This window comes from Lissotriton helveticus, chromosome 3_2 (assembly GCF_964261635.1).
Source record: "Lissotriton helveticus chromosome 3_2, aLisHel1.1, whole genome shotgun sequence".
NCBI classification, from domain to species: domain Eukaryota; kingdom Metazoa; phylum Chordata; class Amphibia; order Caudata; family Salamandridae; genus Lissotriton; species Lissotriton helveticus.
Genome location: NC_136062.1, coordinates 40939676 through 40967144, shown reverse-complemented (window position 1 = coordinate 40967144; position 27469 = coordinate 40939676). Strand labels below are relative to the sequence as shown.

Below are 27469 nucleotides of genomic sequence, written 5' to 3'. Positions count from 1 at the left end.
GCTCAGTGCCTGAGGCAGTTTTCAAAGCTAGGATCTCTATCTCCTCTCAGTCAGGTTGTCACTATTTTCCAGGTTCATTCAACAACTGCCTTCTAAAGATCTTACTTGTGAAACAACTGCATTATGTAACAGTGGGTATTGTGAGGGGCATGACCCTGCAAATAGGGACCAATCAGCTGGTTGGATTAATGAGTTTTTGTACAAGAAAGGAACACGAACAGTGCCTAATGTACTTAGGTATTGGGTACCAGCACTTACCAATTCAATCCTCCAGACAGTTCATACGCTGTCTGTTGCAAGGCATATTGTGGCTTACCAAGTACTTGAAGGGTTTCTGAGCCCGCCCATTACTTACCACTAGTTGGATTTCCTTGTCACTCTCTTTTGCATGCTTTTTATTAGTTCCTCAGCCTGGCACTCTGTGTTGTCCGTGCAGTGAGGTATTGGTATGGAAGCTTCCATTGTTTGCTTTTTAAGCAATACTTATTTTCTTTTCCGTGAAGCACTCCATGAGAGTGCACAAACTCATCACCTGAGTGCTTCTCCCTGTTGCTTCCCCACACCCTCTGTGTCGGTTTCGTGGATCAGTAACTAAAACAATAAATAAAAGAAGGCAACTGTGTCAAGTTCAGGTTTATTTAACATGTAGAACTCCAACGAAGATCCACATAACATGTAATGTGATAAGAACAATATCATGTAAAGTCACCATAAAAAATATGCGCTCCCCAACCCATTACATTAACAAACCGACTTCCAACAATTCATTTTTTCAGACTTTTATAACGTGACAGCGTGAATAGTGTCACAAAAGATATACAAACATTGCAAACAAAATCTTATAGGTGCAATCATAAATATTGATTACTAAACAAGCAATATTAAAGGTGCAAGGTGCAATATTTATCGGCTTTGCCTAGTTTATAACATCAGTTCTACTCCAGAAAGAAACACTATTACAAGTGTCGGAGACACGTGCAATTGGCAATTAAGAATGTAAACATACCATTCAGAAATATCAATGACTAAACATGTTCCTTCTAAGTGCGATATGGATGAAAACGCCAGGTTTAAAATCTGTGTTCTGTTCCATGCACATATACTATTAAATCTTTAGAAAAACATGTTTAATAACAATTAAAGTGCAAACGTGCTTCAGCAAAATACCAGTTACTAAACATGTACATCTTGTATTCATTTTCCTTCTCTTTCTGCCTTTTATATCCTTCCTTCCTTTTGCCTTCTTTGTCCTTGTGTTTACTCCTCATCCCCTTCTCGTCATACTACTCAATTTATTTTGAATTAGCAGTATTTTTACTTCATAAAATGTATTGCTTCTAGATGATAAGTGCTTTATGAATAGAGTGCATTAGCATACAGAATATGTGCAATGGAATGCAGAGCTAGGTTACCACCAGCTAAAAGCCTAATTTGCCATATTGATGAGGGCAACCATATAGCACTTTAATCCAGATCGCAATTATCTCTGAGATATTGAAAGATAGTATTAAATCTTTTAAACCCCTCCTCCCCCCCGACGGGCTGTGCTTATGCTTCCCCAAATTTCATGGTGCGACTCATTTTCACCTTCTGGCCCTGGACTGCCCGGACCTTAACGGTCCTCCAGCACTGGAGGATAAAAGAACGTGCCATCGTCATAGCTATTGATATAAAATATTGTTGACCTTTTGATAATTGACGGCTCCCTTTTGAGACGATAAATAATGCGAGGGTGGCCTATGAGACTATTGTTGTTTAATAGTCTGACTGATTGCTTCAAACAACTTCTGCCAAAAATCAGCAAGATGAGGACAAGAAAAAAATATGTGAAGCCAACCTCCTCTTTCTTATTTGCAAGGAAAACAATCATTCGAGAGCACTGGAGACATTTTATGCAACATTTGCGGGGTATAATATGTCATCCATCTACACAGGAATTACATTCTTTTGACATTTGTTGCCCGGAGAGATTTATTTCTTATCCCAGCAATAGCATTCTAGCCTCTCTTTGATAGCTAGCGTTGTGTTCTCTCTCCTACCCTATGAAGAAAACTAGTTAAATCAAACGGTGTAGAGAGATCTAGGAAAAGTGGACGCCAATTCCCTATTCCGAGCAACCTGCTCTTCTCCAGAGCTCTGCTGATTGTATGGAGGTCATAGCTTTCACTTTTTATTTTGACCTGCAAAAAATGTTTAATAGGGTGAAAATTAAGGAAAACAAGCATTGGCATAGCCAATAGGTCTCTCCTTTGTGACCTTATTAGTGTTTAGCTATGCAATTGTTAATGTTGTTGCACCAAGGACATTCTGCTGCATAACTAAATACTTATAAGGTCCCAAAAGCAAGACCTATTGGCTATGCCAATGCTTGTTAAAATAGATTTCTAGATTTTGTTCTTCTTTACTCCTTGCAGACTGGACCAGGCGAAGCCACATGAGACCCTCCGAGGAGCCATTTGCAGTGGATGTGTCCACCTGCAGGAAGAAGGCGTAGACTGTTAGATAAGCAAGCTCTGTTAAACCAGACACAGACACACCCTCGCCAACATGAACTGCAAGATTAGCTGACAACGATAGAAGAAAGCAGCCAACCCACAATCAGCACAGAACCCCAACCAGGCGGCAGTATTTGATCCCAGAAGGGACACCGCCATTATTACCCGCATATCCACAGCATCTACACTGGCACTCTCTGAAAGCAGTGCCTTTGTTGATATGACCTATGACGGACCAGGATGACCAGGCACCACCAGCGCTGGTGCCAAAAGTAACACCAGTAAACCAGCACCACACCAGACAGCTCGCCCACATGACTGATCTATAAGTGCTTCTGGGACTTCGAAATTGAAAGTCAATTTTTCATTAAACCTAAAATAGAAGGCGCCTGTTAATCTTGCTATTGCAGACTGTAACATGTAACCCTGATAATACAATATATGAGGTTAAGTTCTCGGACAAGTAAAGTTCCCGGTTAAGTATTTTACGTCTGCTGTGCCAGGTTGTATTCGCCTAAGCAATGGAGGTGGGAGAGTTCATCAATTTATCTTCTGAAGATTAATTGCCTTAAACAGGCTGCTGTTCTACGTATTATCCTGCAAAAGAAAATGAATCTTGAAGCAACACACAGAACTGATCATCCCAGACACAGATTTTGCAGTTCTACGGGTCTAAAAGGAGAGTTTATTAGATGTCAATGACTCTTACTCGAAAATTGTAAGGGACGGTCCTTTTGTCTGTGGACTTGAGGGCGATGAAGGCGATGCTGTCTTAGAGGGAGGTGTGGCTAAGGACGCACAGGCCGAATATGGCATTCTTGGGGATGTCGTATGTGGTGTAGACGCTGGTGAAAATGTCCGTCAGGCACTGCTGCACCACCTTCGCATCGCCAGTCCACGTGCCCCTCTGAGGTCCGACATACTCCATGATGGAACTAAGGCTGGGAAAAGACAGTAAACACGGTGAGCCATTTGCCACTCCAGGGCAGCTGCGTCAAACAACTATCCACGCATGGCATCACTTTTAAATAAACAATTCGTAGAGTTCATTCCAAAGCCCGGGTGAATGTGCGAAACAACGCAGGGTAATAACATCAAGTCAATGCGTCAGACACACAAAATGCAGAAGAAGCAGGTTTTTTGGGAATATTTTAATGGAAACACGGTATAGGGAGCCCCGTGGGAGCTATCAATAAAAAAAGGGATTTCATTAGTATGTTCAATGCAACACGTTGTGTCCCCATTATTGCATTTATTAATAATTTGTACATCTTTGATTTCAGTGGCACGTCGGGGAGGATAGCACAAGGTAGGAGGTTGACCCCCGCAGTGTACAGACAAGAGGGTGCACCCCTCCCCGGTTCGGTTCTAGCCATTTTTCATGCATCTTGCACAGTGTGCAACTGCGGAGGGACCTGTTTTGAACAGCTACACATAATTGTAAGTGCTCGAGCACACTCTATCCCAGTGTTAGAAAAGCGAGCAAATGGACATCAATTGATCTGTCAGTTTCTTGGCATCTGCCAACCACCCATTAGCCCCGGAGTACTGAGAGCCAATCCTGCGGATTACCATAATCACGCACTTTCCCCAGTAGTTTGCATTCTAACCCGGAAGCAGGGCTTTTTGTTAGGCGAGGAGTTAGGCGGCCGCGCAAAAGGGAAATGAAGAGCTGAGTGGGAGGGGGTAGGGGAGGGCAATCACGCACGCAGGGAGTCGGAAAAGGGAGGGGGTATGAGAGGGCATTCACGCGCGCGATCAAAGAAGTCAAATGTCAGCTGTGCACGTCAAGCGCGCTCTTGTGCGTGTGATAGCAAGCTGGTGGCCGCTTTGGTAGCACTTTTAAAAGCAGATACTAAATGTCTCGGCCAGACCAGCGCATGCGCTGGATCAGGCCGAGTTATTCAGAGTGATCTGCACGTTTGTTTGTAGGGGTGATCATAACACGCTTCAGTTAAGGGATCACCTACCACCTTGTGCCTTTTAAAATTAACACATGACACAAACTTATGTTATTATTGAAGCCTCACAACCATAGTAACGCATGTTTTAACCACTATAACCACACAATTTGGGTACTAGATAAAAAATCACCAATGTATAATAACATGGGGTAAATGATGAACCTTGAGAATATAGGCAATTTTTTTACCCGTATGAGTGCTTTGATTGTGTTTTCAGTAAGCTCCCTGAAGAAGGGCGGTAAGCCCAAAATGCATTGGAGCTTGGAGCTCAAAGACAAACGATGCTAAATAAGTAAAAAGTTGTTGAAATGAAAATCAATTCCAACGGAGAATAGAAAAATCAAATAAAGAAATACTAAAAGGATCGTGACAAATGTCAAATTTCTTTTGGGATTGAAGCAGCATAGATTGAGAAATCCTTTTACATCGTCGGTATACGATAAGGAGCTAATAGATATTGCACTAATTGTTGAAGGACCAACCTTCACTTTCTTTATAGCGCCTGGAAGGTCATGGATGTACAGGGAGAACAGCAGAGAAAGACAACAAGAATCCCTGCCTAAGATCATTTTGTGTTTTAAGCATTCTGGATAGGCCCTGAATCTCACCCATCAAGATTTGGCCCCAGGTGTACGAGTGCAATTTCATGAGACCCAAAAGATGGTGCAGTACACTCAGACGAATAAGCTTCCTCCACAGTGTCCGATGGTCAACTCTGTTGAATGCTGTGTAGAATTCTGTAAATGCTATGTACACAGGCATACCCTGAGAGAGAGAATATTTTTCAACTATTCCTTGAAGGACAAATATATCGTCAAGTATGCTATGATGCCTCCAAAACCATGTCATATATCATTCAAACTGTTATTAAAGATTTGCAGGTCTTTGTCTGGACTTATGCCTGTGGCGCTTTCCGTTCAGACCGTACAAAATGCTTTTTAACATCAAGATATATGTTCCAGACCTTGATGGTCTAGACGTTCATAACCACTGTGCTGTCTTAAAAAGAGGTTGTGATGATCTGGCTAACAATCATTTACCCTAGACTGTCCCATTGGATGCATATGTTCAGATTCCTGTTTCTGACTGGCTTCCTAAAGTTGGTGATCTGGTTCGTGAAAAGGTGGCGATCAAGAAAAAATGTGGTCCCTCCTTTCCTGTGCTCCTGTTCCAGTGCTTGGTCTTCAGGGTACCCAAACTGTGATTTTACCTCCACCTCCCGGATAGAAGGAAAATCACTTTGTTTCCAATGAGAATGTTAAGTTATACCATATGGCCAATCCTAAGTAGTATGCCTAGGGGTGTCCCAACACAGAATGTTGCTTTACAGTCAGTGAGCACCATCCTTGCTGATTCTCCCCAGCTGCAGGAGGGGGATATCGAGTCTTCAGTTTGCCTGGTACCTGTTGCTCCTTCTTCACACTCCATAATGGAAATTATTTATTCTTATCCTCCAATTGAGGTCCCTTCTGTTGTGCAAGAACCAAGTATCCATCCAGAATTGCAGCCTCCTTTATTCCAGCTGTGTTCTTCTGGTTGCTATATCGATCAAGATCATTTTTCTTCTGATTATTCTTCATTGTCTTCTGTTTTGCATCCATCACCAGCGTGGATTTGTGTCTTCATCTCCTGGTTAAAATGCACTTATCTGGTTCCACCGTGTATATATACCTGGATTGTGTTTTAAATGGTATTTTTTGTTCATGTGGATTGGATTCCTGGCTGTTTTTTTCCTTTTGATCAACGGCCATTAACTTCCAGAACGTTCTACTGCAAAACTGGTCGACAGGGTGTTGGCCCTCATTCTTCCTCACATAAGATGAAGAGACAAGTCCCTTAATAAACATTTCAGTCCCAGTCACTGATGGAATTGTATGAGATAAAGTACCATGAAATATATTTGGTCCTAAGGAGACCCTGTAGATACCACATACATTCAGAGTTTCCATGGGTGATTTAATTGTGCCTGGGTTTCATTCGGATGATGTTGATACTGTGAATGTGATGTTTTCTGAGCTGCAATATTATACTGTCTTGAATCTGAGGATTTATATTGAAATTCTGCTAACTATGCTGAATTGTTCCGTTATCAACAGTATGGACATCATTTTTTTGCATAGAACAAATGGACAGCGCCCCCAATATAATTATACTCAATGAGAGCATGGCCCTACTCTGCCTTAGGGTAGCCCAAAAACAAAAGAGGAGGTACACATATTTCATCGGTTATAATGCTTCAGACTCTTAATCATCCTATTTTAAATTGGTTCCTACTACTTCAAAAACATAAATGCTTACTCAAGCCAAGCTAATCTATTCAGCGTCCTTCATTGAGAAACTAGCCCTGAAAGGCTATTTTGTTGGAAGGACAATATTGACTTGAAATCAATTTTGGGCGCTAAGTCCTGTCCAGAATCTCTAGTTCGTGCATGTATCATACCTACACAAATACTTTTTCTAAATGACACGATCCAACAGACTATTTGTCTGGGATTAGCAAAAATGAAATAATTGAATACTCAAATGATTCCATCCCTTGCCCCTTCTGATGATTAGCAATCTTATCCAAATTATAATGAAGACCCACTAAATAGTATGATACAAAACAGTACACTTAATTCCCCCGGGTGGGTGGTTAGAATGGCCGGTAGACACTAATGTTTGTCATGCTCGTTTTCAAACTCCACATCTGTGTTCCAATCAAATAGACCTGACCCCATATATTCCCAATCCATGCACCCTAACACTGTTACTACTTACTCCGTGGGTAAGTTATGCCAACAATGAATCTGTCTCACTTCTTTTTGGGTCCAAAATCCCCCCCGTTCTAAACAATTTGTTGTGCTGCTTATAATGAATTGTGGAAATTGTTGCAAAAGGAAGCTGCAGTACGTTTACACCAAATTGGTCGAGATCGTTTGGGTAAAGTTCTTGCTGTAGTAGATAACAGTATTACTACTTTGTTAACTAGTATTTATAGTTTAGATAATATTGTATCATCTGTCACTGATATTGTGCAAAGTGATGTGTCTACATTGTTTCATGGTCAGACTCAACTCACATCAATTATGCCATTTAGTTGGACACTCCAAACACTTAAAAACTGATGCTTTCCTTGGCATTACCTCAATTCTACTGCTTTGTTCTTACTCTTTAATTTAACAAATAAACAGCAATCAATGGCTATGAAGGATGCTAGTAACACATGGAGAAACTTGAACAACTTCTCTTTACCTTCGCGGGAACACCTTCAGCAGTCTGGTTAATGCATGGGGTTATTTCGTTTCCATCTCAACATTTCAGTTCACTGCCTGCATGAAACATTTCCCAGCAGGTAAATACGAACCCCTTGGGAGCAAGTACATACATGAGTTATGTCCCCTGCCCTTTACGTATCCTTGTCAATGGGCAGAGAGAGACGGTTTCCTTACAGGGGAGGAATGCAACTCAACTGCCGGCCATTCCCTTATTTGTCAGTATGTAAAAATTTGTGGTGCGTGTAATGTGGCTCCCCTAATTTGGCTTGTTATTTTAAATTGTTCCCGCAATTATTCCCACTATCACATTACCTTCAAATGGAAGCTATCTTTTCCTTAATAATCAGGATTGTTGCGATCTGCGTGCAGAAATCCTGTATGTGGTATCCGTTTCCCAATTAGTCACTTGTTGCAACAACATCCTGTTTCCCCCTCCACACTGGAGTGTAGGTAGTTCATTATGACATTCCATTCTTACTTTGATAACAGATTTCTATAAGCTAAGCAGACTCTGAGCGTTATTGTGTCAACAAGAAGTGGCTCTCACTTCAGCTTGAGACCTTCGAATTGCAGGTGGCGAGAACTTCCAGTAAACACAAATCTCCCCCTACACTTCAGTGAACTGATTAATCAAATATTTAATGCTTCTGATACCGCAAGCCTGGCATCCTTTTTTAAAATTGTGGGCTCCGGTCTTGTGTTTCTTTTCAAAATCTTTTTCAAGTAATACCAGCGTTTATGCATTCTATTTTTCCCAGCATGTCTGGTGTGTTCTCACTGCTGCTCGTCTTGATTTTGGGCGTCGTAGTGCTGTTTCTGCTATTCCGTAATGGATGCTTCCTTTGTGATCCTTCCCAGGCAGACATCGCTGCAGCTGTACCGTGAGCGCATGCTACAGCTAACTCGAGTATTGCCCCTGGACACTCTGAATGCAGAGTTCTGTTTAACCTTCCACTTTACTTACTTCTCCTGTACACAACCTGTGTTTCATTGCATGTGGTGCCCTTTTCAATAGGCTCTGGACGTCTTACTGGCTGCTCTACCACAAGCCTCCCTGGATTTCGAACCGTTAATGAGTCCCTTACTGGCCCGTTACCAGGACTGTTCCTTGGGCATGCAACTCGTTCATAACCTGGTATTCTGGCCATTGGCTGGAGTTGATCCCTGTGCAATGGCACAGCGTCTTCTGGATCATCCTTATATTTGGCATGAGCACGTTGCATTCTGCACTCTGCTTTGCAAACGTTACTATACACATGTATTTTGCTTTGTGCCACTCTGTACTTTCACACTGAACTTGCCATTATTTTTGCAATCTGTTCATTTCTGGGATTTATCTAAACACTGTAGAAAAGGTCAAACAACAATGCCGCTTGTTATATTATGTTTTGGTCAGGCTCTAGCACCTAGACAAAACACATGAATGCAACTATTGTTTGGGAACACATACTCTTTGTCATATAGGTATGCACAGACCTGCAAATTGACACTTGGAGAGAGATTTTTCAGAAAATCGCGACTACACCTGAGATGTAGAACGTACATCTGTGCTTGCTAAAGTACGGGGTCCACTGCAAACTCCCAGAGATCTTTTGCTATATAATCACTTTGCTTCTGTAGAATGGGAGGGGTGTTAGTCTACCCTGTCTAATATCATGACAGATCCTTTTCTGTGTTATGGATTACTTACTGTACTTACCGTATTTGTGTTAGACATCTTCATACTTATTGTGGCACGTATACTGCATACTAGTGCACAATAGTTGAAATAAATGTTAAACTTTTCTTGTGTCTCTTTCGGATCTTATTGTGGACAATTATGAGTGTGAGAGCGAAAGGGTGTCCCATCAGCGTGATTCGTGAGAGGGTCAGGAGTGTTGTGTTCTGAGGTGTCTAATCACTTGTTCCATTGTGAGGGAGTAGGAGGGCAAGTGAGACACTATAGCTAGTCAGTCCCAGACTTATGGGTACTACGGTGGTAGGATGACTCAGTCCCTGCCTACTAAGGTTCTATGTCCCAAGCATAGTTCCGTGCCTTGTTCCGGAGGAATATTATGATCATGGGCCCAATGTTGCAAATGATAAATTAAATTCCTGGTAAAAAGTTTGCCAGAAGCAGCCAACAATGCTATCTGCCTAAAACTTGCCTGTAAGATTTTGCACCCTTCTTGTACAATTGTGCAACAATGCTACCCTTCCAGTAAGAGGGGATTTTCCCAAAGAATATCAGTGATTGAATAGCTGGCCGAGAAAGGATCCCCATGCTGTAACCTCCTTTTTAATAACTGCAATGGGAACCTTATCAGGCCCAAAGTTCCAGATGATCTTGCATTCTTTATAAACTGCAAAATGTTGGCTACTGAGGGAGCACCATATAAGGCACACATCTCTTCATCCACACAAAGCGCCAGATACATCAACGTCAGTGTTACTTGGCTGCAGCTGAGAGATGTATTCCGCCCAGACATTTTCTGGGATAGGAAATGCCTGTGCCTTCACCCTCTTGTCATAATATTCAGCAATCAAAAACCAGTACATCCTAATATCCTCAGAGCTTGCGGTCTTTCTGACATCAAGCCATAGTACATCTTGTTCCCTCTTACCCTCTTGGAGTTTGCAATGACATCTTATCTGCTTAAGACGGCCAGTTTCCTGCTGTCTAACCAAGGAGAATCACAAGTACTGTTTGTTTTCCGGAAATGTATTTCTTGTTTTAATACCTTTAATGAAGAATTGCATCTTTTCATCAACTGAAGACCTGTGGAGTTAGATCTCAGTTTATGAAACTCATCCATAAGGGACTCATTAGAGGAAGTAGGATCATCCCATGTGGTCTCTTAGGGCCAGCACAAATTCCATTAATCTGGAAGGAACATGGGTGCAGGCTGACGCCGGTCGCGGGAGCTCCCGGCACTGCGCGAGGTATGGTTTGAAGCATTGGACGAAATAACCTGCAGAAAAGAAGCAGAAGAAGCGGTACAAGGCACATAAAGAAAAAACAATATCCCAAAGGGTATAAATGAAGAAGACAATTTATATTGCATGCACAAAGCATTACATGGATCAGAAAAAGGAGACGCTTATTCAAAATAAATTAGTTTTCAAAATTAATTTGTTCTATTTTGATATTCATCAGAAGAGAGGGAACATTTTATAAAGACACAATTATATACATCTCAAGATACAATAATTCAAATGACAACCAGAGAGACTTGGTGTTCAATATATACAAGTGATATGTGGCGACGCAAGTGCAAAGGTGAACAGCGATAGACGGCGGAAAGTGAACAAAGTGAGGAATTTACAGTGGATAGCTCAAAGATGTGACATGGAATCAGTGACTTTTTATAATGTGATTCGCAATTTCAATGGAGTCACGGCCAGGTGCGCCTATAGTTTGCGCTGTAGGGTCGACGACGTTTCGGTCCTTATACAGTGTGGACCATCTTCAGGACGAGGTTGTCTTGTTTTGGGGTGCTGTGGGGTGAGAGGAGACTGAGTTAGGGTCCCCGAATTTAAATTATCCCAACCGATGGGGCAGGGTAATAGGACATGGGCACATGGAAAGCGCAAGGGTAGGATAGGGCAAAACTATGGGAGAGGGAGGAAGGGTAGAAGGGACAGCCAGCGTGAATTAATGGTGCATGCAGAGTTCGCTAATGTAAATAAATCATGCATGCAGAGTTTATAGGGTGGGGGGTGTCCTATAAGCCAGGAAGCTGTCTCACAGGACAAGGAGCATTGTGTGCTCTGTTATATTGAGACGCACTTAGTCCAAAGCGATTTTAAAGGGCGGTCAATTATTTGGAGTCTAAGTGCCCCAATAAGGAAAACTCAAAAACCGGGGAGGCAAAAGCAGGGGACGTATGACATTAAAATTCAGACTAATTCCGAATTGGTCTTACCTGCACGTTAGTGATTTAACATCCCTGATCCATAGGATCCGGCGAAAGTCAGTATAGCGCCAGGGAGCTAAAATAAGGGGGAGAAGTATTTTAAGTACATTGCGTCCCTGGGGGTCAGGAGTTCACAGCAGCAATATGAAGCAATTACCTTACTATCCTGGCGGGGCAGGGTGGATGTCCCGAGCAATTCACGAAAAAGTTTTAACAGCACGAGAGCTGAAATAAAAGGAGAGCTATTTTGAGTATATTAGGTCCCAAAGGAGGTTAAGGGGGCATGGCGGCAGCGTGCGACAATTACCTTAGTCTTCAATCGGGTAAAAATGGACGTCGCGAACGAATCGAGGTAAGGTTTTGACAGCCAGGGACCTACAATTGAAAAGGACCTGTTAGCGCCAGAGTAGTATCTAAAAGGGAAAGAAATAAAAAGACCAAACAGGCGTCTTGGTTACCTGGAAGATCCACGGTCCGGGAACGCAGTTAATCCGTTTGGGCAGCCCAGCCGAGGGTTAGGGAACCTCTGAGTTAGCGTATGGATCGCTAGCAGGGTCAAACGCGGAAGCGAAGGGGGCGAAGCTGGGGATGTGGAAAAATGACTGCGGGAGGGGGGCGTGGTCAGTGACAAGTGGGTGTGATAAGGTAGGGCGAGCGGGAGAAATTGTGAAACAAGCTTGCGTCTAACAATAAAACAAAATTAAAGGAACCGGTATGTATTTTACAGGGTACTCGCATAGTTCCATTTACATGCAGTTCACGATCCATCAATTTGCCGAGGGAATTGGCAAGAACATAATATTTACATGTAAGTTTGAGAATACATGTATCACAACGAACATTTAATATATTACATATGCATATATGTTACAGTAGTGTTCATGAAAGAATTCAGACTGTTCAATATTGGAGGCCCAGATATCCACTAAAACTCTCGAACTAATGGAGGTTACCCTTAAGGATTCGTTCAAAGGGAATCCCACAGAAAAAAGTGTAATGGTACATTATTGGAGCCAAAGTGGAGAACCTGTATAGTACGAATGGCTACATGGAAATAGTGTTACCCCACTCTTCAACGGTGTTTAAGCCGGAATTTATAGAGTTACATAATGTCATCCATTTGCATTCTGCTCTATTTAGAAGGATCTTGATATCTCCCCCTCGAGGAGGGAGAGAGGGTTTGTCAATCACTTGCCATCTGATATCTGTATCCTGATGACCAAGGTCCAGGAAATGTGAAACCAGACGGGCAGTAAGCACTTTACAGTTAATCCTGCTTTTATGCTGGATAATCCTTTGCTTTATCATTTGGGTAGTCTGCCCTATGTAGATGAGATTACAGGGACAGGAAATGGCGTAGATTACATTCTGTGTCCTACAGTTAGTGTGGTATTTCAATTTGTATGTCTGTTCTTTGTTAGTAAAGACCTTGGTATTTTGGGTCAGTTCACATACGCTACAGCTTTGACATTTATAATGTCCCACCACTGGGTCCAATCCCCAAGCAGCTGTGATGGTATGTCTATTAGTAGGGGATTGTGGCCATGTAATGGCATGTACCAAGTGGCTTGCGATATTTCGGCCACGCTGGTACGAGAACAGAGGGAGTTCCATGATTGGTTCATGTGCTCGAAGTATTGGCCAGTTTTTCTTTATGATTTTACTGACTTCATTGCTGTGTGGGCTGAACTTCGACACAAAGGGGATTCTGTTCATAGTTTTTTTCGGTTGTGGTGAGAGCAGCGTATCTCTATGGCAATACCATGCTCTTTTTTTAGCTTGAGATACCAGGCGTCGTGGATAGCCTCTGTGGATAAGTTTTTTTGTGAGGACCTCAGCCTCCTTGAAGTAGTCCTTTCGCCATTTACAATTACGCCGTATGCGTAAGAATTGTCCATAGGGCAATCCATCCCTTAACCCTCGTGGATGATAGCTGGAATAGGCTAAAAGCGTATTTTTCTCTGTAGGCTTTCGAAAGAGGGTGGTGCCAAGTTTCCCATCTTCGGAATGAATAGTGACATCCAGAAATGGAAGATCGTTTGTTTTATTCTCACTCGTGAATCTGAGATGTTCCTGGATCTGATTGAGCCATGTTGTGAAGGTATCCAAGATGACATTGTCTCCACTCCAAATCAATAGAACATCGTCGATATATCGACGCCATTAAAGTATATTGGACAGATATGGGTTGATGGGGTTCAGAATTACTGATTTCTCCAGGTCGTGAACGAACAGAATCGCAAAGTTTGGGGCAAAACAAGCACCCATAGCCACCCCCTTGATTTGCAAGTAATAGGTGTCATTGTATAGGAAATAGTTATTCTGTAAGGCGATCCGTAATAAAGACATGATGAAATCAGTAGGTATTTTGGTTGGTTGTGGTCTAGAAAGAAGGAGAGTTCGTATCACAAGAAGACCCTCATCATGTGGAATGTTAATATAAAGGGATTCAATATCCATACTAACTAGTAGTTGGGATGCAGTATCAAAAGGTCTGTTTTCGATAGTATTGATTAGGTCGGTGGTATCACGAATGTAAGTATCAGTGCAAGGGACGAATTCCTTTATGACAGCGTCAATGTATTTTCCCAGCGGTTCCAAGATAGATCCACACCCAGATACTATCGGGCGTCCTGGAGGATTACGTTGATCTTTATGTATCTTGGGCAAGACATACAGTACAGGGGTTCTCGGGCTGGGATTGTTCAAAAATTCAAACTCTTTCTTTGTGATGATGTTAAGTTCCTTTGCTTCATTTGTAACTGTCAGTATTTTCAATTTGATGTCTTCCAATGGGTCTTTAGAGAGTGGTTTGTAGTGGTTCCTGTTCGAAAGTTGTCGCTGTATTTCTTGGTCGTATTTGTCATGACTTATCACCACAATTCCACCGCCCTTGTCCGCCGGTTTAATGACGATATCTGAGTTGTTTTTCAAAGAGAGAAGAGCTTGTTTTTCAACCAAAGGAAGATTGTATAGTGTGAAATAGGGTTTGGATTTAAGATTCATGATATCTCTCATCACTAGATGTTCAAATGTGAGAATCTCCGGGGGCATTGAGTTTGAGGGGGATTGAATGAAGAGGGCAGCCGGAAGGGAGAGATGATGGGGTATGGGTACCTGAAGGTCCCCACCTTGAATCTGAAGGGAATGGCGATCTTGCAATACCTATCTTTAATCTGTCAGACTATCGTCTTACTCAAGAAGAAACCTCCCTCCTCTCTAGAGGCCTTACATTTGTACCAACTGAGCGCACAGATTTCTTGGAACTACAAATGAACTTACTAAAATTCTTCAGACGGATTAGACTCAAACAATTCTTCATGGATAAACAGGATTCCCCATACCCCATCATCTCTCCCTTCCGGCTGCCCTCTTCATTCAATCCCCCTTAAACTCAATGCCCCCGGAGATTCTCACATTTGAACACCTAGTGATGACAGATATCATGAATCTTAAATCCAAACCCTATTTCACACCATACAATCTTCCTTTGGTTGAAAAACAAGCTCTTCTCTCTTGGAAAAACAACTCAGATATCGTCATTAAACCTGCGTACAAGGGCGGTGGAATTGTGGTGATAGGTCATGATAAATACGACCAAGAAATACAGCGACAACTTTCGAACAGGAACCACTACAAACCACTCTCTAAAGACCCATTGGAAGACATCAAATTGAAAATACTGACAGTTACAAATGAAGCAAAGGAACTTAACATCATCACAAAGAAAGAGTTAGAATTTTTGAACAATCCCAGCCCGAGAACCCCTGTACTGTATGTCTTGCCCAAGATACATAAAGATCAACTTAATCCTCCAGGACGCCCGATAGTATCTGGGTGTGGATCTATCTTGGAGCCGCTGGGAAAATACATTGACGCTGTCATAAAGGAATTCGTCCCTTGCACTGATACTTACATTCGTGATACCACCGACCTAATCAATACTATCGAAAACAGACCTTTTGATACTGCATCCCAACTACTAGTTAGTATGGATATTGAATCCCTTTATACTAACATTCCACATGATGAGGGTCTTCTTGTGATACAAACTCTCCTTCTTTCTAGACCACAACCAACCAAAATACCTACTGATTTCATCATGTCTTTATTGCGGATCGCCTTACAGAATAACTATTTCCTATACAATGACACCTATTACTTGCAAATCAAGGGGGTGGCTATGGGTGCTTGTTTTGCCCCAAACTTTGCGATTCTGTTCGTTCACGACCTGGAGAAATCAGTAATTCTGAACCCCATCAACCCATATCTGTCCAATATACTTTAATGGCATCGATATATCGACGATGTTCTATTGATTTGGAGTGGAGACAATGTCATCTTGGATACCTTCACAACATGGCTCAATCAGATCCAGGAACATCTCAGATTCACGAGTGAGAATAAAACCAAACGATCTTCCATTTCTGGATGTCACTATTCATTCCGAAGATGGGAAACTTGGCACCACCCTCTTTCGAAAGCCTACGGAGAAAAATACGCTTTTAGCCTATTCCAGCTATCATCCACGAGGGTTAAGGGATGGATTGCCCTATGGACAATTCTTACGCATACGGCGTAATTGTAAATGGCGAAAGGACTACTTCAAGGAGGCTGAGGTCCTCACAAAAAAACTTATCCACAGAGGCTATCCACGACGCCTGGTATCTCAAGCTAAAAAAAGAGCATGGTATTGCCATAGAAATACGCTGCTCTCACCACAACCGAAAAAAACTATGAACAGAATCCCCTTTGTGTCGAAGTTCAGCCCACACAGCAATGAAGTCAGTAAAATCATAAAGAAAAACTGGCCAATACTTCGAGCACATAAACCATTCATGGAACTCCCTCTGTTCTCGTACCAGCGTGGCCGAAATATCGCAAGCCACTTGGTACATGCCATTACATGGCCACAATCCTCTACTAATAGACATACCATCACAGCTGCTTGGGGATTGGACCCAGTGGTGGGACATTATAAATGTCAAAGCTGTAGCGTATGTGAACTGACCCAAAACACCAAGGTCTTTACTAACAAAGAACAGACATACAAATTGAAATACCACACTAACTGTAGGACACAGAATGTAATCTACGCCATTTCCTGTCCCTGTAATCTCATCTACATAGGGCAGACTACCCAAATGATAAAGCAAAGGATTATCCAGCATAAAAGCAGGATTAACTGTAAAGTGCTTACTGCCCCTCTGGTTTCACATTTCCTGGACCTTGGTCATCAGGATACAGATATCAGATGGCAAGTGATTGACAAACCCTCTCTCCCTCCTCGAGGGGGAGATATCAAGATCCTTCTAAATAGAGCAGAATGCAAATGGATGACATTATGTAACTCTATAAATTCCGGCTTAAACACCGTTGAAGAGTGGGGTAACACTATTTCCATGTAGCCATTCATACTATACAGGTTCTCTACTTTGGCTCCAATAATGTCCCATTACACTTTTTTCTGTGGGATTCCCTTTGAACGAATCCTTAAGGGTAACCTCCATTAGTTTGAGAGTTTTAGTGGATATCTGGGCCTCCAATATTGAACAGTCTGAATTCTTTCATGAGCACTACTGTAACGTATATGCATATGTAATATATTAAATGTTCGTTGTGATACATGTATTCTCAAACTTACATGTAAATATTATGTTCTTGCCAATTCCCTCGGCAAATTGATGGATCGTGAACTGCATGTAAATGGAACTATGCGAGTACCCTGTAAAATACATACCGGTTCCTTTAATTTTGTTTTATTGTTAGACGCAAGCTTGTTTCACAATTTCTCCCGCTCGCCCTACCTTATCACACCCACTTGTCACTGACCACGCCCCCTCCCGCAGTCATTTTTCCACATCCCCAGCTTCGCCCCCTTCGCTTCCGCGTTTGACCCTGCTAGCGATCCATACGCTATCTCAGAAGCTCCCTAACCCTCGGCTGGGCTGCCCAAACGGATTAACTGCGTTCCCGGACCGTGGATATTCCAGGTAACCGAGACGCCTGTTTGGTCTTTTTATTTCTTTCCCTTTTAGATACTACTCTGGGGCTAACGGGTCCTTTTCAATTGTAGGTCCCTGGCTGTCAGAACCTTACCTCGATTCGTTCGCGACGTCCATTTTTACCCGATTGAAGACTAAGGTAATTGTCGCACGCTGCCGCCATGCCCCCTTAACCTCCTTTGGGACCTAATATACTCAAAATAGCTCTCCTTTTATTTCAGCTCTCGTGCTGTTAAAACTTTTTCGGGAATTGCTCGGGACATCCACCCTGCCCCGCCAGGATAGTAAGGTAATTGCTTCATATTGCTGCTGTGAACTCCTGACCCCCAGGGACGCAATGTACTTAAAATACTTCTCCGTCTTATTTTAGCTCCCTGGTGCTATACTGACTTTCGCCGGATCCTATGGATCAGGGATGTTAAATCAGTAACGTGCAGGTAAGACCAATTCGGAATTAGTCTGAATTTTAATGTCATACGTCCCCTGCTTTTGCCTCCCCGGTTTTTGAGTTTTCCTTATTGGGGCACTTAGACTCCAAATAATTGACCGCCCTTTAAAATCGCTTTGGACTAAGTGCGTCTCAATATAACAGGGCACACAATGCTCCTTGTCCTGTGAGACAGCTTCCTGGCTTATAGGACACCCCCCACCCTATAAACTCTGCATGCATGATTTATTTACATTAGCGAACTCTGCATGCACCATTAATTCACGCTGGCTGTCCCTTCTAGCCTTCCTCCCTCTCCCATAGTTTTGCCCTATCCTACCCTTGCGCTTTCCATGTGCCCATGTCCTATTACCCTGCCCCATCGGTTGGGATAATTTAAATTCGGGGACCCTAACTCAGTCTCCTCTCACCCCACAGCACCCCAAAACGAGACAACCTCGTCCTGAAGATGGTCCACACTGTATAAGGACCGAAACGTCGTCGACCCTACAGCGCAAACTATAGGCGCACCTGGCCGTAACTCCATTGAAATTGCAAATCACATTATAAAACGTCACTGATTCCATGTCACATCTTTGAGCTATCCACTGTAAATTCCTCACTTTGTTCACTTTGCGCCGTCTATCGCTGTTCACCTTTGCACTTGCGTCGCCACATATCACTTGTATATATTGAGCACCAAGTCTCTCTGGTTGTCATTTGAATTATTGTATCTTGTGCTGTATATAATTGTGTCTTTATAAAATGTTCCCTCTCTTCTGATGAATATCAAAATAGAACAAATTAATTTTGAAAACTAATTTATTTTGAATAAGCGTCTCCTTTTTCTGATCCATGTAATGCTTTGTGCAGGCAATATAAATTGTCTTCTTCATTTATACCCTTTGGGATATTGTTTTTTCTTTATAACTTTGAACCCCAATCCCATTTGGTCTATGGGTCACACTCCTGTTTTTCTTTACAACAAGGCACATAAAGGCACACAAGACGCATCTAAAGTTCGGAGAGTTAATTGGAGCGAAAATACCTTGTCTCTTCAACGTCGAGAAAAATGTCTCCCCGATACATGGGCCGGGAAGCGGCTGATTACCTCGGGACTTGGAGATGCTGGGCTGACCTCTGGAGGAAGACGTGGTCCGCTGTGGGCGGCAGTGACAGAGCAGTATACAGGCCAAGGAGGCAGGGGGAGAAAGTCGCGAAGAGCCGAGAAGGTCTTTGTGGTGTGGGACCTGCCTCAGACGTCCAGACTGAAAGGATAAGGCGGAGTAGCGGAGGAGGAATACACTCAGAGGCTTGGCAGATGGAAAGAGACCCACTTCTCATGGTTTTGGAGTCTGATACAGATAAGAAGAGGAAGGGGGAGGATAGATCTTGTGAATCTAGAAAGTGGAAGTGCTCAGCTAGGGTTGGAGGCACTAGTGGGCCTCAAAAAGGATATCAGTTGTGTGTCTAATAAGGGGACCCTCGCCCCCAGCCTAGAAATAGATATCAGTTACGCTCTTACCTTGAGGCGAAAAAAAGAGGGAAAACTGTTATGGAAGGAAAAACGGTCGGGGAGGTGGTGCCAATCTCCCCAAAGAAAAAAGTGACAAAATCTGGAGGGAATAAAAAGCGGTTGGAGCCAAGGCCGTGCGCACATTGGTAAAAACAACCCCTTCCGTAACATCCTATTTCAAAATAATGGAGCAGGTTGCAACCAAGGGTGTAAAGGCGCACCGTCGGCCTCGGCCCCGCTACAACTGGAATATCGCTTTGCATTGTTGATGGAGGAGGAAATAGCGGTGGATGGGGAACGCCCATCCAATGACCAGGTTAGGGCCCAGGAGGTACCTAATAAAGCAAACGCCCCCTCTGTTATAGGGTTGCCCCCATCATAGTATCAACATCAGAGCAAAGTCGTGGCAGTACCTTGGCCGGGGAAAATACCAACATACTTCCAGGAGCAGAGGGGGGAAAGTCTCGATTGGAATTGATGTTTTTGAGCTTAAAAGAAGATATCTTTTCGAAATTTGAGATTTCAGAGACCAACCAGAGAAGGATTCATGATAAGTGCGATGTTTTAGAAGGGAAAGAGGATGAATCGCCCTACAAACTGGGGCGTTGGAATCTGAGGTAAAAGTCCTTTCAGAAGCAGTGTCAGACAAATTCCATTATTCTTACCACTTGAGGCTGCAATATTCATGGCTGGCCAGAAGGTACGACCATTCAACTTATTGAAGCCAATCTTACCCAAACAAGGGTTCCCTGGAACTTATTCCTGAAGATCAAAGGCCATACATGTACCAACTAAACTACAATCACTAATATCAGTTGGGAATACAGTAAATTTCTCAGAAGCCCCAAACATTTAAAAAGAGACACTTGCATAATCAAGTAGACTGTTCAGAAGTTGAATGAAAAGTATATGAGGCAACTTCGCTCGTGGTAGATCTTTTATTTAATATAATCAAGGCTCATTTTCCAAGAGTTTTGAGTAATAGAAACCCACTCTTGTTCATTCTGATTTTATCTGGGATCAAAATCTCTGGAATAGACCAAACGTCTTATTTTTCAACAATAGCAAAATTAGAGAGGCAGAATTAGACACCTTTGCATTTAAGTCACCCATGATAATAACCAGGGGATAATCTATATTAATAATAATATCTTCAAAACTGAATTTCAAGCAAAGACATAAATTCGATGGATGTGTGTAAGCTACATTGTTCCAGTTAACCGTTTTCTTAAATAGAATTACCCCCCCCCCACGAGCATGACTCCTTTCAGAATGTCTTGCATTAAAAGAGAATACAAAATAACCACTACTAGTAAACTCTATACACAGCCAGGTTTCTTGTAAGCATATAATTAAAGGGTTAAGAAACTTTAGAAAGTTACATTTTGGGTTATGTCGCAATCCAGCCATATTCCATGACAGTAGGAGCCCACCCTAGCTACCTCGAGGGCTCATTATTCATTGATGAAGGGGAGGTGTTATTCAAAGCTCCCGACACCCAACTCCACTTAAGATCCTCCTTAAACTAAGCAGAAAGGAAATCAGCTACAGAACCCTGCAAAAAGTTAATTACTCGTCACGTTGCGCCAATGAAATGACTATACCTTTTAAGATTCCCCTGTATACAGTGATAATCTGGACCAGTGCATCAACCACCATTGACTTAGACACTTTGCGAGTTTAACCAGGGGTTCCAAATGCTCAACAACAGGGACAACTCCAATCTTTCACTTTAGGAAGAAATCACAGTTTTGCACGACCAGATTTGCAATAGCCAATGAACCAAAGGTAATTCTAGAAAAAGGAGTCAAAGCAGGTGGGTGAATAGCCACATTTATGATGTCACCACTTTTCACCAACTTTAAAGCTTCTATCTCCAGGAAAAAGTTCAGGATGGAGCTTCTATTCACTGGAGTAGACTTGTTCTCAAATACCAGGATGAAGTTCAGAACGTTTGACAAAGAGCTCTGCTCCACAATCCATTGTGTGTGACATGATGGATGTTCCATTCCTAACCCTTGGAACAAAGGTTCTTGCCCCATGTTTAAGCAAAGGATGATGATTAATGGCAGTAGCAATTGAAGTGCCAGGCCCTTCATTTATCATACTTAATAGATAAGACACAAGATAACCCGTATTTACCCCCCCTAAGAGGGAAAGAGGGAACCTTCTTCCTTAAGCAGCCCAAACAAGTTTTTAACAACCCGAAGTACTTCATCCCCTCTGCCTACGGCAAAAATAAAGAAGCCTTACTTCCTAATCTCTCTCCCACTCCAGAAGGAGCAGGTGAGGCACTACGTGCAAAAATTGAAGCACCCTGAGGGGGGTAAGAAGAGAGAGGGGAACCAGCCAACACCCGCCTGCTCTCACCACCACTCCAGAGAAGTTGTCATTTGGGAGGATCTGCTTTGATAGAACAGTCAAAACACTTCCTTCCAACAGCAATGTCACTGACACCCCCTCCGTCAAACTTGTTCCATAACTGTTATTGGGGAAGTGCAATTTTTTCATTTTCCACTTAGGGATTCTTCTTATCTTTTTGTTTTTTCTTTTTATTACAGCACCCTTCTGTCTCATTAGGGTAGGCTCAAACTTACACTTCATCATTACACTACTTGGCACACTACTAGACACAGACTCAAAGTTATTCAATCCAGCAGATGCACTAGCGATGGTAGGACCCTCTGCTGACCCTACTCCTGAGGCACTATTCCATTTAACTTTCCCAATTTCGTAGTGCCTTTTAAACTAATTTGTAAACATTGGCAAGATCACTAACTTGGCTGCTTCCAAGGAAAAGCTCTGATTATAATCCCCAGATAACGTACCTAAACACAGCTCTTTATTTTAAAAAATACGGTCATTTTATCGGGACGTCACATGTCGCAGTGGCATGCCAACTTGACCAGATACATACTTTATCCCTCCAGAAGGTACAGCCATTGCTGACTTTCACTTCATATGCTTCTTAGAACTCACAGCGAGTCTTGCGTTAGAGAAGCCCAACATATTTGCATTCTGCCTCTCAAATAAAATTGCGGACATAATTTCTAGTACACCATCAGAACATGACCCTGTTTTTTTCTGATAAAGACAGAAAAGAAACAAAAATGTTTTCCAATACAGAATGAAATATAGCATGAAACACCGCCTCCTATATTGTCTTTATTCAATTGTGTGCTCAGAAGAAAAACATCATGATCTAAGTCAGAGAGGGACTACAGTACAGAAGAATTAAAAAGAGGGATTTACATTAGCTTGGCCCCTTCGTTCAGCGCTTTTGGGAGAAGGGTCGCTCAGATGGATGAAACTGCCCTTCCCACCATTTTCAAATCAGGGTCAATGTCAGGCAGAGTAAAATCTTCACCAAACATAGCCTCCCTATCGACAACTGTAACACTTCACGGGGAAACTTCTGAAATGCCACCTAACTCTCCCCCCGCACCCCCCCCCCCACACAACAAACACACACACAATGGCTCTCCTGGTGCAGAAGTCTCCTCAGAGTGCAATTGCAGGGCATATGGTCGCAACGCACCCCCCTCCCCCCCAACCCCCCAATAAAGACCCAGATTAACCCACTTTAAACATATGTGAGGTGGGGTCGAGGAAGGCATAACCAAAAGTGCTGTCCTAGGGAGGCAAGAACTAGAAGTTTCTGCCTCTTCCCATGAAACATTCTTAGGCATGGTTAGAAACTGGGATTCCGGTTGGCAAAGGTATGCACCCTGTCCAAACCGAAGCCACAATACTAGTCAGGGTAAGCTCAATACACACTAAAAGAGAACCTGTTCTCACTCTCTGGTAGCTTGGCACAGAGCAGTCGGGGTTATTTAAATAGGCAGTGTGTAAATTATTTGTGCAACACACACACAACTGTGATGCAAGGAATACTCCATATGAAGACTGTGCACAAGTTTATTAAAATACATGATAATAGTAACAAAACACGACCAAAATGATAAAAATAGAATAAACAGAAGTCGGGATATTGAATTTTAAAAGAATAAATGCTGTAAAGCGCTTAGAACAAAGTAGCACTAAAAGGTTACTTTAGGTTCCGCTGGCCCGGGGCTAAGTCAAAGTTTGGACCGACCTCATGGAAATGCAGGCTGGCTACAGGACTGAACCTGGCCCTCGTAGACAATGTATCTTTCTTGGTCGCTAGCAATGTGATGCCTCGATCTTCTCAACGCAGTGAAGGCGATATATCAGTTCTGAAGACAGGTGCCGGAGTCGAGAGAAGTCTAGCAATGTTCCAGTTTCTGCCACGCAGTGAGGGGATATGCCGATTTTCATCAAGCTGCCGTGCCGCGATACACTGTCCGATGCATCGATTTCTGGAGGTAAAGAGCTTGTTCCAAAGCGATGTGCCAGTTTTACTCCCGCAACCGAACCAATGCGCCGAGTCTGTTACACACAGATAGGAGATGCGTTGAAATCCATGTTGCGAGTATCTGGCCCACTGCTAGTGAGTCAGGCACAGGAGCAGGGGTAGAGAATTTGATAGCCCTGAGTCACAAGCAAGAGGAGGCAAGCCAACATGCCCTTGAAGATCACTTAGAGGGGAGTCCAGCTCTCCAGCAGAGTCTAAGAGCAACAGAAAGAAGGGCAACAAACAGAAAAGTAGGCCTTCCAGCTCAGCAGTCCGGTTGAGTCATTTAAGGAGTATAGCAGTCCTTCTGATTGAGGTTGAGTTCAAGATCCAGAAGTGTCTTATTTTAGGGGGTCAGAGACCCAGTACTTATACCCAAAAGTGTCTTTGATGTGGGTGTGACTTCAGAGCAACTGTCTGAAGTGCACAGGTATTTCTATCAACCCAGTAATGTTTTCCATGCTATCTGTTGGGAGTAATTAGTAATTTGTGTGGGAAATAGGACACAGCTTATTCAAGTGAAGTGTTAGTCCCTCCCTTCCATCCCGCCCAGGACAGGCCATCAGAATGCAGATGTATGTTAATTGGCACTCAGACACACATTTCCTTCCTCTGTTGTGGCTGTCTAGAGGGAATGCACAAAGTGTAGCTGTCACCCACCCCAGATGTGGAGCCAGGCTGTCAGGCACACAGAACAGTACGTGCAGAGAAATGTCCACTTTCCAAAAGTGGCATTTCTAAAATAGTAAAATGAAATCCAACTTCACCAGTAAGGATAATTTATCATTACCATTCCATACATGGAAAAGCTACTCCCCTCTGATCAGGGTACCTAGAGCCTACCTTAGGGGTGACTTTAAGGCTTGGCAAGTAGCTTTGAATGACAAGTCGCATGGCAGTAAACTGCACACAAAGGCACTGCAGTGGCACACCTAAGAGAGGTTTGAAAGGCTGCTTCTGTGGGTGGCACAATCAGTGCTGCAGCCCACTAGTATCATGCTTTACATTGGTTTCCTTTAACCCCTCCCATGCTGGTGACGAACCCCAGCCGTCACCCCCCGCGGTGGCCGTGTGCTGATGACGGCTGGGGTTCGTCACAGCCCCGCCCTGTTCGTTTGTTTATAGCACACGGGGGAAATCGCGGCTGCAGCGAAGGGGTTAAGATGCGTTTCCTGGAGTAGGATAATATCAGGAGCATGGCGCTTAATGAATTGTAGAGTGATTGTGCGTTTCAACTTGCCTTTTTGAACCATTTATGTTCCAAGACCATATCGTCATAGAGTTAGTTAATGTGCTAGTCATTGGCATTGTTGTTCTGCACTTACGATCTGGTGGGTCTCTTTGGCTGTGCGGGGCGTGAGTCATACTCCCCACACCTTCCCATTCTAACCTAGTCCCTATTGTCACCGGCTGACTGCTCACGGTATTGACTGTTTGAAACATGAAATACAACAGCCCCATCCATCCCCACCTCCCCCTACCCTGCCACGCTGCAAACCTGGATGCTAATACCCCAACTGCCCAGCTAGCAGAGAACCTGTTGCCCTCCATCTAACATTTCAGAACTTCAACTGGGAAGGAGCTCATCCCGCCAAAACAGGCAATAAAATCAAATACAATTTCTCGCCCTCCTGTCTGAGCCCAACAGTGAGTAATAGTCTTTGTGTGTCCCTATGGTGGGGGGAGGAGGGTGGTGAGGGAGAGAAAGGTGAAGCTCCTGACCCATAGTCTCAAATCGTCAATAGTCTCGGGCAGGGCCGGCGCCGAAGATGGCTGCCTGAGGGTAGAGCTCCGCGCCTCAACACAAGATCCTTTACGAATCCTGCATTAACCAGGGGCATTTATCCTGGCATGAACGCCGCCCCGTGATGCTGGCGTGATCCGCACCCGAAAGAACTGACCGGCGTGAGTGGGGGTCCCGTGCACATGTAGCTACGGGTGCCAAGGAGCCACGAGTACGCTGGGCCGTGAATCCCCAGACTTGCGTCGCCGACTGGCCGGCCGGAAGTGGAGCTGGCTGAAATACACTGCGATGGTGGTCCGGTCGAAGCTCCGGTGCAGTGGGTGCAGTGTTGAGCATCATGGCGGACTGCCGATTATTATGTAGCAGTGACTGTGTGAAGTGCGGTGCCCTATTCTGGCCACACCGGTTCGTGGCGGTGCATTGACGCTATCCCGAGCGGGAGACTGCTGATAGCCAGAGTCGTGCGCATGAGGCCTGCGGAGGGGTCCGGACTAATGATACGACGAGCGCGAGTGAGTGAGGGAGTGCTAGATTGAGCCCCTTACCTTGAGGGGGCGTCAGTTGCACCCGATTGCAGAGAGCTTGAATGCTGGAGTAATGAGTTTGATCGATGTCTTGCGGTCAGCCTGGGATCCGCGCTGGCCGGCCACCACCTTGAGGACGTGAACCCTGATCGTGCTCCGACAGGTCTGTGCTGCCTGTAATTGATCCCGCCAGTGTGCCTTTCTGACACAGAGGTGAGCACTTCTCGGAATAACAGTATTGCGGCGCTTGTGATGTGAACCTGACACTTTTGCACAGCGAGAGGAGGTGTTTAGTGCCTCACGCCTGCGTTGCCTGGCTCTAAAATGGCGTCGCGGATTACTAGTGCTGCCTCTCAAGACCCGGTTCCTCGCCCTGCTTTCTGACCCAGCGGGTCTTTTACTCTCTGCTCCTGCCATATACTAAATATTACTTACTGACTGATTCCATGCCAGCGAAGACCTTCTTTTGATGCAACTACCGGCTCTTGCCGCCTGACCTCAAGATGGCGGAAGGTAGAAGTCACCGATTCTGCGATCCTTAACATCGTGCTCAGCAAATAAAACCCAGGCGTCTCACAGATCACTACTTAAGGCCAGAGTGAGTAATGTCCGCTTAGTAGCACTGCCACTCACCCTCTGGGACACAGCGACGGGGAAGGGAATCAGCTTTGTGCAGCCCAGCCTGGGATCGGATGAAAGGCATGGCAGCGGCACCAGGGCCCTCTAACGGCCGCTGCCTCCGCGCGCCGTCGCTAGATGCAGGAGCATTGGTAGGGGCCGTCCATTTTTCCCGTCCGGAGCACACTGGGGCGCTACGAAGAGTAGCAGAAACGCGGGGAATAGTATTTTGTCGGAAACAGATTTAAATACATTGCATTGGTGTCTGCTGCCTGAACTTGGCATGGTTGTCATGGTACTTGTCATGGTTATCTACCCATTGCAGTCCAAACTCAGTGGGAAGCCCTGCCCCAGCGCCCCGGCGCTCTCCAAGATGGCACTCGCCCCTCCGCGGGGAATGGGAGCCCCGGATTACCAGTGAGAGCTGCGCAGCAAGTAGGGCCAGCTACACCGTTTAGGCCTTTTACAGCTGCACAACAAGCAGTGCCAGCTGCACCATGTAGGCCTTTTACAGCCGCGCAGCAAGTAGTGCCAGCTGCACCGGTTAGGCCTTTTACAGCTGCGTAGCAAGTAGTGCCAGCTGCTTCGTTTAGGCCTTTTTCAGCTGCTCAGCAAGTAGTGCCAGCTGCATCGTTTAGGCCGTTTACA

At 44.0% G+C, this 27469-nt stretch overlaps 1 protein-coding gene and 1 long non-coding RNA gene across 6 annotated transcripts in view; both read left to right on the top strand.

Annotated features, from left to right (window-relative positions):
* Nucleotides 1-27469, top strand: part of GALK2 (galactokinase 2) — a 1491044-nt gene that overhangs the window by 1334145 nt on the left and 129430 nt on the right. The window lies entirely within an intron of this gene.
* Nucleotides 17522-17906, top strand: LOC144826455 (uncharacterized). The gene is made up of 3 exons (XR_013609831.1): nucleotides 17522-17605; nucleotides 17689-17756; nucleotides 17839-17906. It is a non-coding gene; the product is annotated as an uncharacterized LOC144826455 (long non-coding RNA).